At 44.9% G+C, this 15,134-nt stretch overlaps 2 pseudogenes; both read left to right on the forward strand.

The window, feature by feature from the left end:
- The first annotated feature begins 6,677 nt into the window (after positions 1-6,677).
- LOC141145741 (uncharacterized) lies at positions 6,678-8,387 on the forward strand (annotated as a pseudogene).
- Positions 8,388-13,649: 5,262 nt separating this feature from the next.
- On the forward strand, positions 13,650-14,768 carry LOC141145742 (uncharacterized; annotated as a pseudogene).
- Positions 14,769-15,134: the final 366 nt, after the last annotated feature.

Below are 15,134 nucleotides of genomic sequence, written 5' to 3' on the forward strand. Positions count from 1 at the left end.
AAGGTGGCCGTCTGACCGATGCGTTCAGACAATTTTTTAGTCCGCAGCCCCAAGGTATGATCGGTTCCATCAACCATCGCCAGTGTCTGTTTTACATGGCGCAGGAATACCTAGGGGCAAGATCTGACTTGGACACCTTTCCCACCGAAAATCCTCTGGGTTACTGGGTCTTGAGGATGGATCACTGGCCAGAGCTTGCACAGTATGCAATTGAGCTACTGGCCTGTCCTGCATCCAGCGTTCTTTCGGAACGCACATTCAGTGCTGCTGGAGGCGTTGTAACCGATCACAGGGTGCGCCTGTCCACCGACTCGGTCGATCGACTGACCTTCATAAAAATGAATCAGCCTTGGATCACCACCAGCTACCAAGCACCTGATGCTGATGTAACCGAATAATTTTTTCTGAAATGTCAGAACCCTTCAAGATGGTGTGTCCAAAGGGTTGTGATAAATAACGTGTACTCAGAATGGTCTAGAGTGGTTAGTGGGGTACCCCAAGGCTCTGTCCTGGGAACAATTCTGTTTAATTTATTTATGAATGATATAGAGGATGGGTTAAATAGCCCGATCTCAGTGTTTGCTGACGACACAAAAATATGCAGGGCAAGAACAACACAGCAGGATATAGAAACTTTACAAGAGGACCTGAATAAATGAATGGAGTGGGCTACTACATGGCAAATGAAGTTTAATACTGGTAAGTGTAAGGTAAAAGGTCACTTTTTGAAAGCGAACCAAAGAGATTTATTGTCTCTTAACAAGAACTGAGGGAGAGATGGTTTAGGGCCAGGACAACCTTAGGCAGATGCAATAGCAATTGGCAGACAAATAATAGGCAGACAGCTATACAAGTAGAGGGCCTTTAAGCTGGATGCAGTAACTGTATTTGGTAGGACTGCTGTCTCTTATGGCACCTGAACTTTGAAGAGTCAATAGAGATCCATACACGTAACTCACAGTAACCCGTTATAGATCTTTTCTCACATCTCACAGTATCCTACTGTAGATCTTCACTCACTGAGCTCTCGGTCTCTCACTAGACTTCCAGATCCCAGTCATCACTGGATCTCCTGAGCTCTTCCACAGCTATCCTGCTGTATTCTCCTCAAGCATCACCCCCGCTAACCTGCTGGGTCCCTCCCTGGCTTGGCACTGAAGCTTTCCCACTTGTTCACCGTCTCCGGCTAGTGAATAAGGCTGCTCTGGTGCGTCTTCAGACTTCGATAACTGGCCTCTGATAACCGAAGTGGTTGTCCCTTAATGGCGACTGTGTCTCCTTTATCTCTGACCTTGATCCTCACTTGCCTCTGGTAACAGGAGTGGTCGTCCCATGTGGCAACTGCTTCTCCCTCATCGCTGGCAATGATGCCGTTCCCCGTCTGTTGGAACCTCTGCAACTTGGTTGGGCTTCCGGCTTCTCTCAAACCTGGATAGGCCTCAGACAGCTTAGCAGCCAGGTGCTCCCAGGATAGGCCTCAGGCTTCTGGACTAGCAACCCGGAGCCTTGTGACACACGACCACCCATCCAGGTGGCACAGAACCTCCGATCACCTGACTCCTCCCGAATAAATAGGCAGGCCAAGGAACCCAAGAAACCCCTGCCAATTGGCTGAGTCAACCTGTTCACTCCTAGTCTGGCTTCCCTATGCCCTTATCATTCTACAATGCCACCTAGTGACAGAATAGAGCGGTACATCAGACCCAGAGTTATGGAGAAAGCCAGTGAATCCCTTATCAATAAGCCAGGCTAGTTACCACCTAGCAAGCTAAATTTGTTAGCAACCCTGCCTACTATCAGGGTTCTACACCTACTATGTTACTATGTATTTTTATGAAAATTTTTAAAAAATTCTCCAAAGAACATTTTAAGCAAATTTCCTTTAGGCAGCTTAGTAAGCAAAATTGTGAGTTTTTTTTTTTTTTTTTTGCAGAAGATAAAATCAGTAATTTTGCAGCAAAACCAAATACATCATAATGACTTTTCTCAGCCCCACTCAGCACTGAAATATTGCTTTGGCTGGAGTTAACCTTTAAAGGTGAAGTTTAATCTGCTTATACTTTGCCTTCATTCAGGGCTGGTGCAATGATTTCTGACACCCTAGGCGAAACCTCATTTTGCCGCCCCCTCCTTGCCCCACCCCTGACTCCACCCCCTTTGCCCTGCCCATGTATACCCCACCTTTTTAATGAAGCACCCATTAAATGCAGCCTCACCAGTGCCCATCAATGCATCCTGACCAGCACCCATCAAATGCAGCCTCACCAGTGCCCATCAAATGCAGCCTCACCAGTGCCCATCAAATGCAGCCTCACCAGTGCCCATCAAATGCAGCCTCACCAGCGCCCATCAATGCAGCCTCACCAGCGCCCATCAATGCATCCTGACCAGCACCCATCAAATACAGCCTCACCAGCACCCATCAAATACAGCCTCACCAGTGCCTATGAAATGCAGCCTCACCAGTACCCATCAATGCAGCCTCACCAGCGCCCCATCAAATACAGCCTCACCAGCGCCCATCAAAGCAGCCTCACCAGCACCCCATCAATGCAGCCTCTCCAGCGCCCATCAATACAGCCTCACCAGTGCCTATCAAATTCAGCCTCACCAGCGCCCATCAATGCAGCCTCACCAGCGCCCATCAAAGCAGCCTCACCAGCAACCATCAATTCAGCCTCACCAGGACCCATCAAATACAGCCTCTCCAGCGCCCATCAATACAGCCTCACCAGTGCCTATCAAATGCAGCCTCACCAGCGCCCATCAAAGCAGCCTCACCAGCAACCATCAAATGCAGCCTCATCAGCGCCCCATCAATGCAGCCTCACCAGCGCCCATCAAATACAGCCTCTCCAGCGCCCATCAATGCAGCCTCACCAGTGCCCATCAAATGCAGCCTCACCAGCGCCTATCAAATGCAGCCTCACCAGCGCCCATCAATGAATGTTTGCTTGCTTCCATTCATTTGGGAGTTGGGACACAGACACAGTCCTCCTCCACCGCTGCTGCACCTCTGACAGTATGTGCGAGAGACAAGAGAGTAGAAACATCAGTGGCTGGGCGCCCCTAGGCAGCTGCCTAGTTTGTCTAGTGGTACCACCAGCCCTGCCCTCATTTGCATAGGCAATGCCCACGGGTGATGCTGAGCCTCCATGATTGAAAGAATTTTTTTTTAAAATGAGCGGGGTGGGGCCAGGACAGACAGGAAATGAGGCGGGGCTCTATCTGACTTGCTGAAGGCTCTAATGCACATGGTGAGAAGCTCACAGTGTGCAGTGAAATCAGAGGAAGACATTTCAGTCCAGGAGATGAGGCCGGTACACCAGCAAGAGGAGGGGGGTGAAGGTCAGATGGAACAGCTGGTGAAGTTGTTGTAATCACACAAGCAGGAACACAAGGTACCCGGGGGGGGTCATCGGTGGCCCCTCATCCCGCCCTCCTCTTGTGTATAATGAGCCGGGAGCGGTGGTGCTCCTCTGTGAAGAAAGACATTTTTCTCTCTCCAATCATTCTGCGCGGCGTCTTCTCCCGGACAGAGAAATGTGCTCTAATTAAGCAGAGAAATCCTCGGCGGGGGGAAATTCACATTCTGGGCATGCACGCCGACTCCACAAGAGGCTTTGTTGGCCGCACACATCCCGGCGGAGAGCCGCGCTTCCAATGTGCCAGTTCAGAGCTGGGCCTGGCGACATTCTTCCTGCAGAACGGGGGGCGGAGGGCCATCAATGGATCCCAACCGTCTGAGCGCCCCTTTTAAATCACCGCTGACCCGGGAGTCATTATCTCTGTATTACTTCCCTGTTCCTGCACATTGCTCTCCTATATTTAGATATGAAGATCTGCAGAGTCACCCTCTAGACGCTGTGCGTGTCCTACAATGCAGTCAGCAGAGGAATGCCCAAAATAGGATAATGCATCCGCACGTGGTGAGTATTGATTTTAGCCACTTGACTTCCAACATAAATACATTATACTACCAAAAGTATTGGGACGCCTGCCTTTACACACACATGAACTTTAATGACATCCCAGTCTTAGTCCGGAGGGTTCAATATTGAGTTGGCTCCGCCCTTTTGCAGCTATAACAGCTTCAACTCTTCTGGGAAGGCCGTCCACAAGGTTTAGGAGGGTGTCTATGGGAATGTTTGACCATTCTTCCAGAAGAGCATTTGTGAGGTCGGGCACTGATGTTGGATGAGAAGGTCTGGCTCGCAGTCTAAATCATCCCAAAGGCGCTCTATCAGGTTGAGGTCAGGACTCTGTGCAGGCCAGTCAAGTTCCTCCACCCCAAACTCCCTCATCCATGTCTTTATGGACCTTGCTTTGTACACTGGTGGGCAGTCATGTTGAAACAGGAAGGGGCCGTCCCGAAACTCCTCCCACAAACTTGGGAGCATGAAATTGTCCAAAATGTCTTGGTATGCTGATGCCTTAAGAGTTCCCTTCACTGGAACTAAGGGGCCAAGGCCAACCCCTGAAGAACAACCACCACACCATAAACCCCCCTTCCCCCTACACCATAACCCCCCTCCACACCATAATCCCCCCTCCCCCTACACCATAATCCCCCCTCCCCCCACACCATAATCCCCCTTCCACCAAGTGATTTGGACCAGCGCACAAAGCAAGGTCCATAAATACATGGATGAATTTGAGTGGAGACTGTGAGCCAGGCCTTCTCATCCAACATCAGTGTCTGACCTCACAAATGCTCTTCTGGAAGAATGGTCAAACATTCCCATAGACACCCTCCTAAACCTTGTGGACGGCCTTCCCAGAAGAGTTGAAGCTGTTATAGCTGCAAAGGGCGGAGCCAACTCAATATTGAACCCTACGGACTAAGACTGGGATGTCATTAAAGGTCATGTGTGTGTAAAGGCAGGCGTCCCAATACTTTTGGCAATATAGTGTATTTGTGTTGGAAGTCAAGTGGCTAAAATCAATACTCACCACATGCGGATGCATTATCTTATTTCGGGCATTTCTCTGCTGACTGCATTGTAAGACACGCACAGGCAGGCGTCCCAATACTTTTGGTAATATACTGTATATAAATGTCCTGGATAGTAAGTGGCTATACCAGCATTGTGGTTGCAGTTGCAGCCATGATCCTGATATTGTTTTTTTAATCTGATGATCGGGTAAAATTGATCTGGGTGTCTTTAAAGGCCGATTGCTTTGACAGCGTTTGGAAGGCCTCTCCTCCCCCACTCCCGCTCGTGGTGGTTCTAGGGCTCTCCTGTTCCTCCAGGGTGACCAGGACCATTGTAAACGGTTGGGATGGCTTCCCATAGAGGAGATGGAGGAATTTCCGTTTCACGATCTCCTCTGGGACGAATGAACCTGAAAGTGACAAGGATTCTGTCACTTCTGGTCTCAGAGCCGTCATTTCCCTGATTGTTACAGCCAAGAAAGCAGCTGATCAAACATGATCTATGATTGGGTAGCTGCTTTGGAGGGCAGGAGAGACATCAGAGGTATAATAGACACCTGATGTCTCCATAAAGAGGATCTGTCACTGCCAAAAAGTATCCCAAGGGGGCTTGTCTCCCTCTGTTTTCACCTGGGGGTCTGGCCAGTAATACACCTCCTGCATTAGAGCGCCCCCCCACTCTGGGGGAAGGACCACAAGGGGCACCTTAGGGCAGCAGCCTTGTCAGTCTGGGGGGACGGGGAGTGTTAGATGGACTAGCAAAAACACAGAGTGGTCCATCGAGTCTGTCTGTAGTAAATGGTTTGTCTCATCTCTGTAACTGACACAATCTGCAAGAGAGCAACAGACTTACTGGTCAGATCACCAGAAAAGAAAACCCCGTCCTCAACAGGACTATGTCCGCCGTAAATGCTTCCTCTGTCCAGAACCAGCACTATCCAAGACCCCTTTAGCCCACCCAGTCACCAGCTGTAACTCAGTGTAGGGTGAACAACAACATCAAACTGATTTATTCCAGCACATGTTACCACAGATATATAACTCAGAGACACTCCCCCTACCCTTGGATTCAGGGCGGGGTAAACTGTCCAATCACAATAGACACACAGGTCAGGTGTATTCAAATTTCTCATCAGTAAACAGTCTTATCAGCAGGGAGAACTGTTGGAGGAATTCGCCCCCCACCAATCTACACAGCTCACAGCTAATCTACATACACATCCCATAATATCCAAGGCAGACAGACACAATAGAACATTGGAATACAACCACACCCCAAACGATCACAGCAAAGAGTCCACAAGAGCATGAGACAACACACAATATATACATATATACAACACTCCAGTGTGGCTGTACAGTGTGTCTAAATAGCACAGATCATAGTGGGGTTCTCAGTCACCCTGCGCCCCTAATGGACACAGGGTGATTTACACATAAGAGGGGCCGGGGAAGCTGGACACAGAGTTTCCAGAGCTCTCCAAGGTAAGCTGAGTTCCACAAACCCCCCACCACCACCACCACCCAAATTGACTCCTGTCACAAAAACTAATGCAGACATCCCATTTAAGAAGTGCTTTAATATAATGAATGTTTGCTTTTGAGTTTAATACGATTTTATTGTCATCCATCCACCATGTTCTCCCTTATTTACTCCATCCACCATGTGCCCCTTTATGTCCTTCATCCACCATGTTCTCCTTTATGTCATTCTTCCACTGATTTCTCCTTCATGTCCGTCATGTTCTCTGGCATCCATCCACCATGTTCTTCTTCATATCATCCATCTACCATGTTCTTCTTTATATCATCCATCTACCATGTTCTTCTTTATATCATCTATCTACCATGTTCCCCTTTATGTCCTCCATCCACCATGTCCTGTTTTATGTCATTCATCCACCCTGTTCACCTTTAAATCATACATCCACCATGTCCTCCTTCATGTCACCCATCCACCATGTTCTCTTTTATGTCCTCCATCCACCATGTTGTCCTTTCTGTCATCCATCCACCATGTTCTCCTTTATGTCATTCATCCACCATGTTCTCCTTTATGCCCTCCATCCACCATATCCTCCTTTATGCGCTCCACCCACCATGTTCTTCTTTATGTCAACCATCCACCATTGTCCTATATGTCTTCCATCTACCTTATATCCCTGTATGTTAACCATGTTCACCTTTATGTTATCCATCCACCATGTTCTCCTTTATGTCCTCCATCCACAATGTTCTCCTTTTCGTCATCCATTCACCATGTTCTTCTTTATGTCCTCCATTCACCATGTTCTTATTTATGTCACCAATGTACCATGTTCTCCTTTATGTCCTCCATCCACAATGTTCTCCTTTTATGTCATCCATTCACCATGTTCTCCTTTATTCCCTCCATCCACCATGTTCTTCTTTATGTCTTCCATCCACCATTGTCCTATATGTCTTCCATTCACCTTATTTCCCTGTATGTCAACCATGTTCTCCTTTATGTCATCCATCTTCCATGTTCTACTTTATGTCCTCCATCCACCATGTTCTTCTTTATGTACTCTATCCTCCATGTTATCCTTTATGCCCTCCATCCACCATGTTCTTCTTATGTCTTCCATCCACCATGTTCACTTTTATGTCTTCCATCCACCTTTTTTGCCTGTTAATCAACCATGTTCTTCTTCATGTCATCCATCTACTATGTTCTCCTTTATATCCTCCATCCACCATGTTCTCCTTTATGTCCTCCATCCACCATGTTCTCCTTTATGTCTTCCATCTACCATGTTCTTATTTATGTCACCAATCTACCATGTTCTTCTTTATGCCCTCCATACACCATGTTCTTCTTTATGTCTTCCATCCACCATTGTCCTATATGTCTTCCATCCAACTTATATCCCTGTATGTTAACCGTGTTCACCTTTATGTCATCCATCCACCATGTTCTTCTTTATCTCCTCCATCCACAATGCTTTCCTTTATGTCATCCATCCATCATGTTCTTCTTTATGTCCTCCATCCACCATGTTCTCCTTTATGCCCTCCATCCACCATGTTCTTCTTTATGTCTTCCATGCACATTATATCCCTGTATGTCAACCATGTTCTCCTTTATGTCATCCATCTACCATGTTCTCCTTTATGTCATCCATCCACCATGTTCTCCTTTATGTCATCCATCCACCATGTTCTCCTTTATGTCAACCATCCACCATGTTCTCCTTTATGTCATCCATCCACCATGGTTTCCTTTATGTCTTCCATTCACTATATTCTTCTTTACATCATCAAATCACCATGTCCTCCTTTATGTCATCCATCCACCATGTTCTCCTTTATGTCAACCATCCCTCTGATCCCACACTGGATAGGGTTAGACCATAAAGGTTTTGTCCCAGGTCGTGAAGCCAGGGACAATTCCTTTATGATCTTTATCTATAATTTCCTATGTCTATAATAGTTCCCAGCCCACCCTGTTACTTTCAACTAACTCTGAAAAGGCGTTTGACAGGGTGGACTGGGAATATTTGACGCTGACATTGAAATCTTTAGGAATAGGCCCAAGAATGTTTCATCGGATTGCATCTTTATATGTACAACCAACTGCACATACAAGGGTTAATTGCATACTAAGTGGTGCATTTACTCTTAAAAATGGTACACGTCAGGGTTGTCCATTGTCACCCATTCTATTTTCCATTTATTTAGAACCCTTTCTATCAGTTGTGAGAATGAATCCTAATGTACACAGCGTAAAAGTGAAGGGAAAGGAGCATAAGTTACCTGCATATGCAGATGATGTTTTATTTTATGTTCAGCAACCAAAGATTACATTGCCAATTTTATTGGGGTTAATGCAAGAATTTCAAAATATATCTAATTTTAACATCTGAATATGTGAAATACTAAATATATCAGTACCTACGCACGTAGCTGACATTTTTAAAAAACCTCATTCCCTTTTACTTGGCAACCAGCCACCCTAAAGTATTTAGGTATCCATCTTATACCTAGACTTACCAATTTATTTCAATACAATTATCTTGATCTACTTAAAAAAATGAAACTAGATTTACACAAATGGACTTCCCTGAGTAAGATCAATGTTGTTAAAAATTAATGTTCTACCCCGAGTCCCATATGTATTCCAAATGATTCCCTTTGGTGTCCCCATAGGGTTTTTTTCAATGCTACGGTCATCTATGGCACATTATATTTGGAAAGGACGGGGGTATTAGAATATCTTGAAACATCTTATACCGTTCCTAAAAGCTAGGGGGACTGGCTTTACCAAACTTTTTAAATGATACTATCAAACAATTGCACTCGCCCGTATGGCAGACTGGAAACATGCTAAGAAGACTAGACTCTGGGTAGAACTTGAAATGGCACTAGGGGATGCTGACTTATCAGTAGTGCCGTGGATACCACGACCTTTGAGGGGGCCTGGCGGCCACAAATCTCCCCTGACCAAATACATACTCTGTATGGTTGGAAATGTAATTCCCCACTAATGCCCTTACTGAAACATGAATATTTCATGCCGGGAGTACATGATAAGGGCTTTGAATCATGGTTCCCGGAGGTAACACCGCTATTGCACCAAGCATTAAAAGATTCAAAAATTAAACCAATTAAGTCCTCATGTGGAGTAGATCAGCCAACATTTATGGATCAGTGGAGATATATACAGTTGTCTCAATTTATGCGCAATCTCCCGCAGCCCATTTATTCGTTAAAAGAACTGAACCCCATTGAAACAATTATGTGTTATAAGAATCAACCACAACATTGTATTTCTCTTTTTTTTTTAAAGCTTTGTAGAAACTGCAGTAGCCTGAGTACCCAGAGTATATACAGTGAGGACGGAAAGTATTCAGACCCCCTTACATTTTTCACTCTTTGTTATATTGCAGCCATTTGCTAAAATCATTTAAGTTCATTTTTTTCCTCATTACACACAGCACCCCATATTGTACACACAGCACCCCATATTGTACACACAGCACCCCATATTGTACACACAGCACCCCATATTGTACACACAGCCCCCCATATTGTACACACAGCACCCCATATTGTACACACAGCACCCCATATTGTACACACAGCCCCCCATATTGTACACACAGCCCCCCATATTATACACACAGCACCCCATATTGTACACACAGCCCCCCATATTGTATACACAGCACCCCATATTGTACACACAGCTCCCATATTGTACACACATCACCCCATATTGTACACACAGCACCCCATATTGTACACACAGCCCCCCATATTGTACACACAGCACCCCATATTGTACACACAGCACCCCATATTGTACACACAGCCCCCCATATTGTACACACAGCCCCCCATATTGTATACACAGCACCCCATATTGTACACACAGCACCCCATATTGTACACACAGCCCCCCATATTGTATACACAGCACCCCATATTGTATACACAGCACCCCATATTGTACACACAGCACCCCATATTGTACACACAGCACCCCATATTGTACACACAACACCCCATATTGTACACGCAGCCCCCCATATTGTACACGCAGCCCCCCATATTGTACACGCAGCACCCCATATTGTTTACACAGCACCTCATATTGTACACACAGCCCCCCATATTGTACACACAGCACCCCATATTGTACACACAGCCCCCCATATTGTACACACATCACCCCATATTGACAGAAAAACACAGAATTGTTGACATTTTTGCAGATTTATTAAAAAAGAAAAACTGAAATATCACATGCTCCTAAGTATTCAGACCCTTTGCTCAGTATTTAGTAGAAGCTCCTTTTGATGAGTCTTTTTGGGAAAGATGCAACAAGTTTTTCACACCTGGATTTGGGGATCCTCTGCCATTCCTCCTTGCAGATCCTCTCCAGTTCTGTCAGGGGGGGATGGTAAACGTTGGTGGACGGACATTTTTAGGTCTCTCCAGAGATGCTCAATTGGGTTTAAGTCAGGGCTCTGGCTGGGCCATTCAAGAACAGTCACGGAGTTGTTGTGAAGCCACTCCTTCGTTATTTTAGCTGTGTGCTTAGGGTCATTGTATTCTTGGAAGGTAAACCTTTGGCCCAGTCTGAGGTCCTGAGCACTCTGGAGAAGGTTTTCATCCAGGATATCCCTGTACTTGGCCACATTCATCTTTCCCTCGATTGCAACCAGTCGTCCTGTCCCTGCAGCTGAAAAACACCCCCACAGCATGATGCTGCCACCACCATGCTTCACTGTTGGGACTGTATTGGACAGGTGATGAGCAGTGCCTGGTTTTCTCCACACATACCGCTTAGAATTAAGGCCAAAAAGTTCTATCTTGGTCTCATTAGACCAGAGAATCTTATTTCTCACCATCTTGGGAGTCCTTCAGGTGTTTTTTCAGCAAACTCCATGCGGCTTTCATGTGTCTTGCACTGAGGAGATGTTTCCGTCGGGCCACTCTGCCATAAAGCCCCGACTGGTGGAGGACTGCAGTGATGGTTGACTTTCTACAACTTTCTCCCATCTCCCGACTGCATCTCTGGAGCTCAGCCACAGTGATCTTTGGGTTCTTCTTTACCTCTCTCACCAAGGCTCTTCTCCCCCGATAGCTCAGTTTGGCCGGACGGCCAGCTCTAGGAAGGGTTCTGGTCGTCCCAAACATCTTCCATTTAAGGATTATGGAGGCCACTGTGCTCTTAGGAACCTTAAGTGCAGCAGAAATGTTTTTGTAACCTTGGCCAGATCTGTGCCTTGTCACAATTCTGTCTCTGAGCTCTTCAGGCAGTTCCTTTGACCTCATGATTCTCATTTGCTCTGACATGCACTGTGAGCTGTAAGGTCTTATATAGACAGGTGTGTGGCTTTCCTAATCAAGTCCAATCAGTATAATCAAACACAGCTGGACTCAAATGAAGGTGTAGAACCATCTCAAGGATGATCAGAAGAAATGGACAGCACCTGAGTTATATATATGAGTGTCACAGCAAAGGGTCTGAATACTTAGGACCATGTGATATTTCAATTTTTCTTTTTTAATAAATCTGCAAAAAAGTCAACAATTCTGTGTTTTTCTGTCAATATGGGGTGCTGTGTGTACAATATGGGGTGCTGTGTGTATAATATGGGGTGCTGTGTGTACAATATGGGGTGCTGTGTGTACAATATGGGGTGCTGTGTGTACAATATGGGGTGCTGTGTGTACAATATGAGGTGTTGTGTGTACAATATGGAGTGCTGTGTGTACAATATGGGGTGCTGTGTGTACAATATGGGGTGCTGTGTGTACAATATGGGGTGCTGTGTGTACAATATGAGGTGTTGTGTGTACAATATGGAGTGCTGTGTGTACAATATGGGGTGCTGCGTGTACAATATGAGGTGCTGCGTGTACAATATGGGGTGCTGTGTGTACATTAATGAGGAAAAAAAATGAACTTAAATGATTTTAGCAAATGGCTGCAATATAACAAAGAGTGAAAAATGTAAGGGGGTCTGAATACTTTCCGTCCCCACTGTAGGTCGGTAGGAAAAAGATTTGCAAATTACACTTACAGATTAAAAAAAAGATAAGATTATACATTTTTCTTATATGTCCGGCACCTGGAGTAGAATGACGGAGTTAAACTTTCAACTTTTATCTCCATGGCAGTATACATCAGTAAAATGACATGCAATGTTTGATTCGACCTCGCCCCTGTGTTGGAGGGAGCGCGGAGAGCGAGCTACACACGGACACATATGGTGGCTTTGCCCTAAAATCTGGCCATTTTGGGGAAGAAGTGGCGAAGGTGATCTCTCTGATACTGGGCCGAGTGATTAAACCTGAACCATTAACGTTTTTACTTCATTGTATGAACAAAACAACAGAGCAATACAAGATGTCTATGACCCCATATTTGTTAAATCTTTGATTCCACTACACTGGGAAAAAAGTTGAATACCTACTATCTCACAGTGGCTACGAAGGGTTGACGAGGAGCTCCGTCTAATGGAAGAAATCCCCTTCAGAAATAGCTGACCAGGAAATATATGAGGACATGAGCAAAATGGTTTGAATTTAAGGAAACAAAATTATATTATGAAATGATACCAGACCCTGATGGTAAATCAGAATATGACTTATTAATTAATATTGATTAAACTTATAGTTTCTGTACCTTCCCGACAGTTCTATATTTACATTAGTCATAGGTTCCCCCCCCCCCAACCAGTCCTCAGGAAGGATGTACTGGAAATGGAGCGAGTACAAATAAGGGCAACAAAGCTAATAAAGGGTCTGGAGGATCTTAGTTATGAGGAAAGGTTGTGAGCTCTGAACTTATTCTCTCTGGAGAAGAGACGCTTGAGAGGGGATATGATTTCAATGTACAAATACTGTACTGGTGACCCCACAATAGGGATAAAACGTTTCCACATAAGGGAACTTAATAATTCACTAAAATTTGAAGAAAAGCGGTTTACCTTAAACTACGTAGAGAGTTCTTTACTATGAGAACGGCAAGAATGTGGAATTCCCTTCCACAGGTGGTGGTTTCAGCAGGGGGCATCAATAGTTTAAAAAAAAAACTATTAGATAATCACCTGAATGACCACAACATACAGAGATATACAATGTAATACTGACATATAATCACACACATAGGTTGGACTTGATGGACTTGTGTCTTTTTTTCAACCTCACCTACTATGTAACTATGTAACCTCCCCCTTCAACCATCCACCATGTACTCCCTAATGTCATCCATCCACCATAGTCTCCTTTACATGATCCATCCACCATGTCCTCCTTTATGTCATCCATCCACCATTTTCTCCTTTATGTCATCCATCCTCCGCATTCTCTTTTATGTCATCCATTTACCATGTTCTCCTTTCTGTAATCCATCTACTGTGTTCCCCTTTTTGTCCTCCAACCACCATGTTCTCCTTGATGTCATCCATCCACGATGTTCTCATTTATTTCCTCCATCCACCATGTTCACCTTTATGTCATCCATCTACCATGTTCTCCTTTATGTTCTCCATCCACCATGTTCTCCTTTGTGTCTTCCATTCACCATGTTTTCATTTATATCATCCATCCACCATGTCCTCCTCTATGTCAACCATCCACCATGTTCTCCTTAATGTCTTCCATTCACCATTTTCTCCTTTACATCATCCATCCACCGTGTCTTCCTTTATGTCATCCATCGACCATGTTCTTCTTTATGTCATCCCTCCTCCACATTCTCCTTTATGTCATCTATCTGCCATATTCTCCTTTTTATCATCCATCTACCATGTTCTCCTTTTTGTCCTCCATCCACCATGTTCTTATTTATGTCCTCCATCCATCATGTTCTCCTTTATTTCATTCATTCCCCATGTTCTCCTTTATGTCATCCATCCACCAAGTTCTCCCTTATGTCCTTCATCCACCATGTTCTCCCCTGTGTCATCCATCCACCATGGTCTCCTTTATGTCTTTCCTTCACCATGTTCTCATTTATATCATCTATCCACCATGTCCTCCTCTATGTCTTCCATCTGAAATGTTCTCCTTTTCATCCATCCACCATGTTCTTCTTTATGTCCTCCATCCACCATGTTCTCCTTTATGTCATCCATCTACCACGTTCTTCTTTATGTCCTCCATCCACCATGTTCTTCTTTATGTCCTCCATCCACCATGTTCTCCTTTATGTCATCCATCCACCATGTTCTTCTTCTCCTATTCTTTATATTGCTCGCTCCCACAATCTCCTGTCCATCTGTGCAAAATTGCTCAAAAAACTAGTATTTTCTCTTCAATACTCCTCCCAACAGATGTGGTTTTGCTTTATTGACTCTTTGCAGAACCTCTTCATTTGTGGGCATGTTCATTCAGCTGATTTCCAAGATCCTCCTTTTGCACCACAGTTCAAAACTTTTTTGGGGAGAAATTGTCAGGAAAAATGTCTCTGTTCCAGAAAAGACCAGACTTGTCTTTGTAGCAATCATTTCTTTGTGCTTAGAGGAAGATTGTCCCTTATCAGATCTTCGTGTCTCCAGAAGCTTTGTTTGGCCTTGTTAATTCCAGTTCTGACGTCAGTATCATTCTTCGGCCCCTTTCACACGGACGGATAGAATGGTGCAGATTTTCTAATTTTCGACTGCAGCTAAAAGCACACAATGCTTTCCTATGGCCCCATTCACACACTGCGTTTAGCTGT

Source organism: Aquarana catesbeiana, linkage group LG05 (assembly GCF_042186555.1).
Source record: "Aquarana catesbeiana isolate 2022-GZ linkage group LG05, ASM4218655v1, whole genome shotgun sequence".
Classification (NCBI taxonomy): domain Eukaryota; kingdom Metazoa; phylum Chordata; class Amphibia; order Anura; family Ranidae; genus Aquarana; species Aquarana catesbeiana.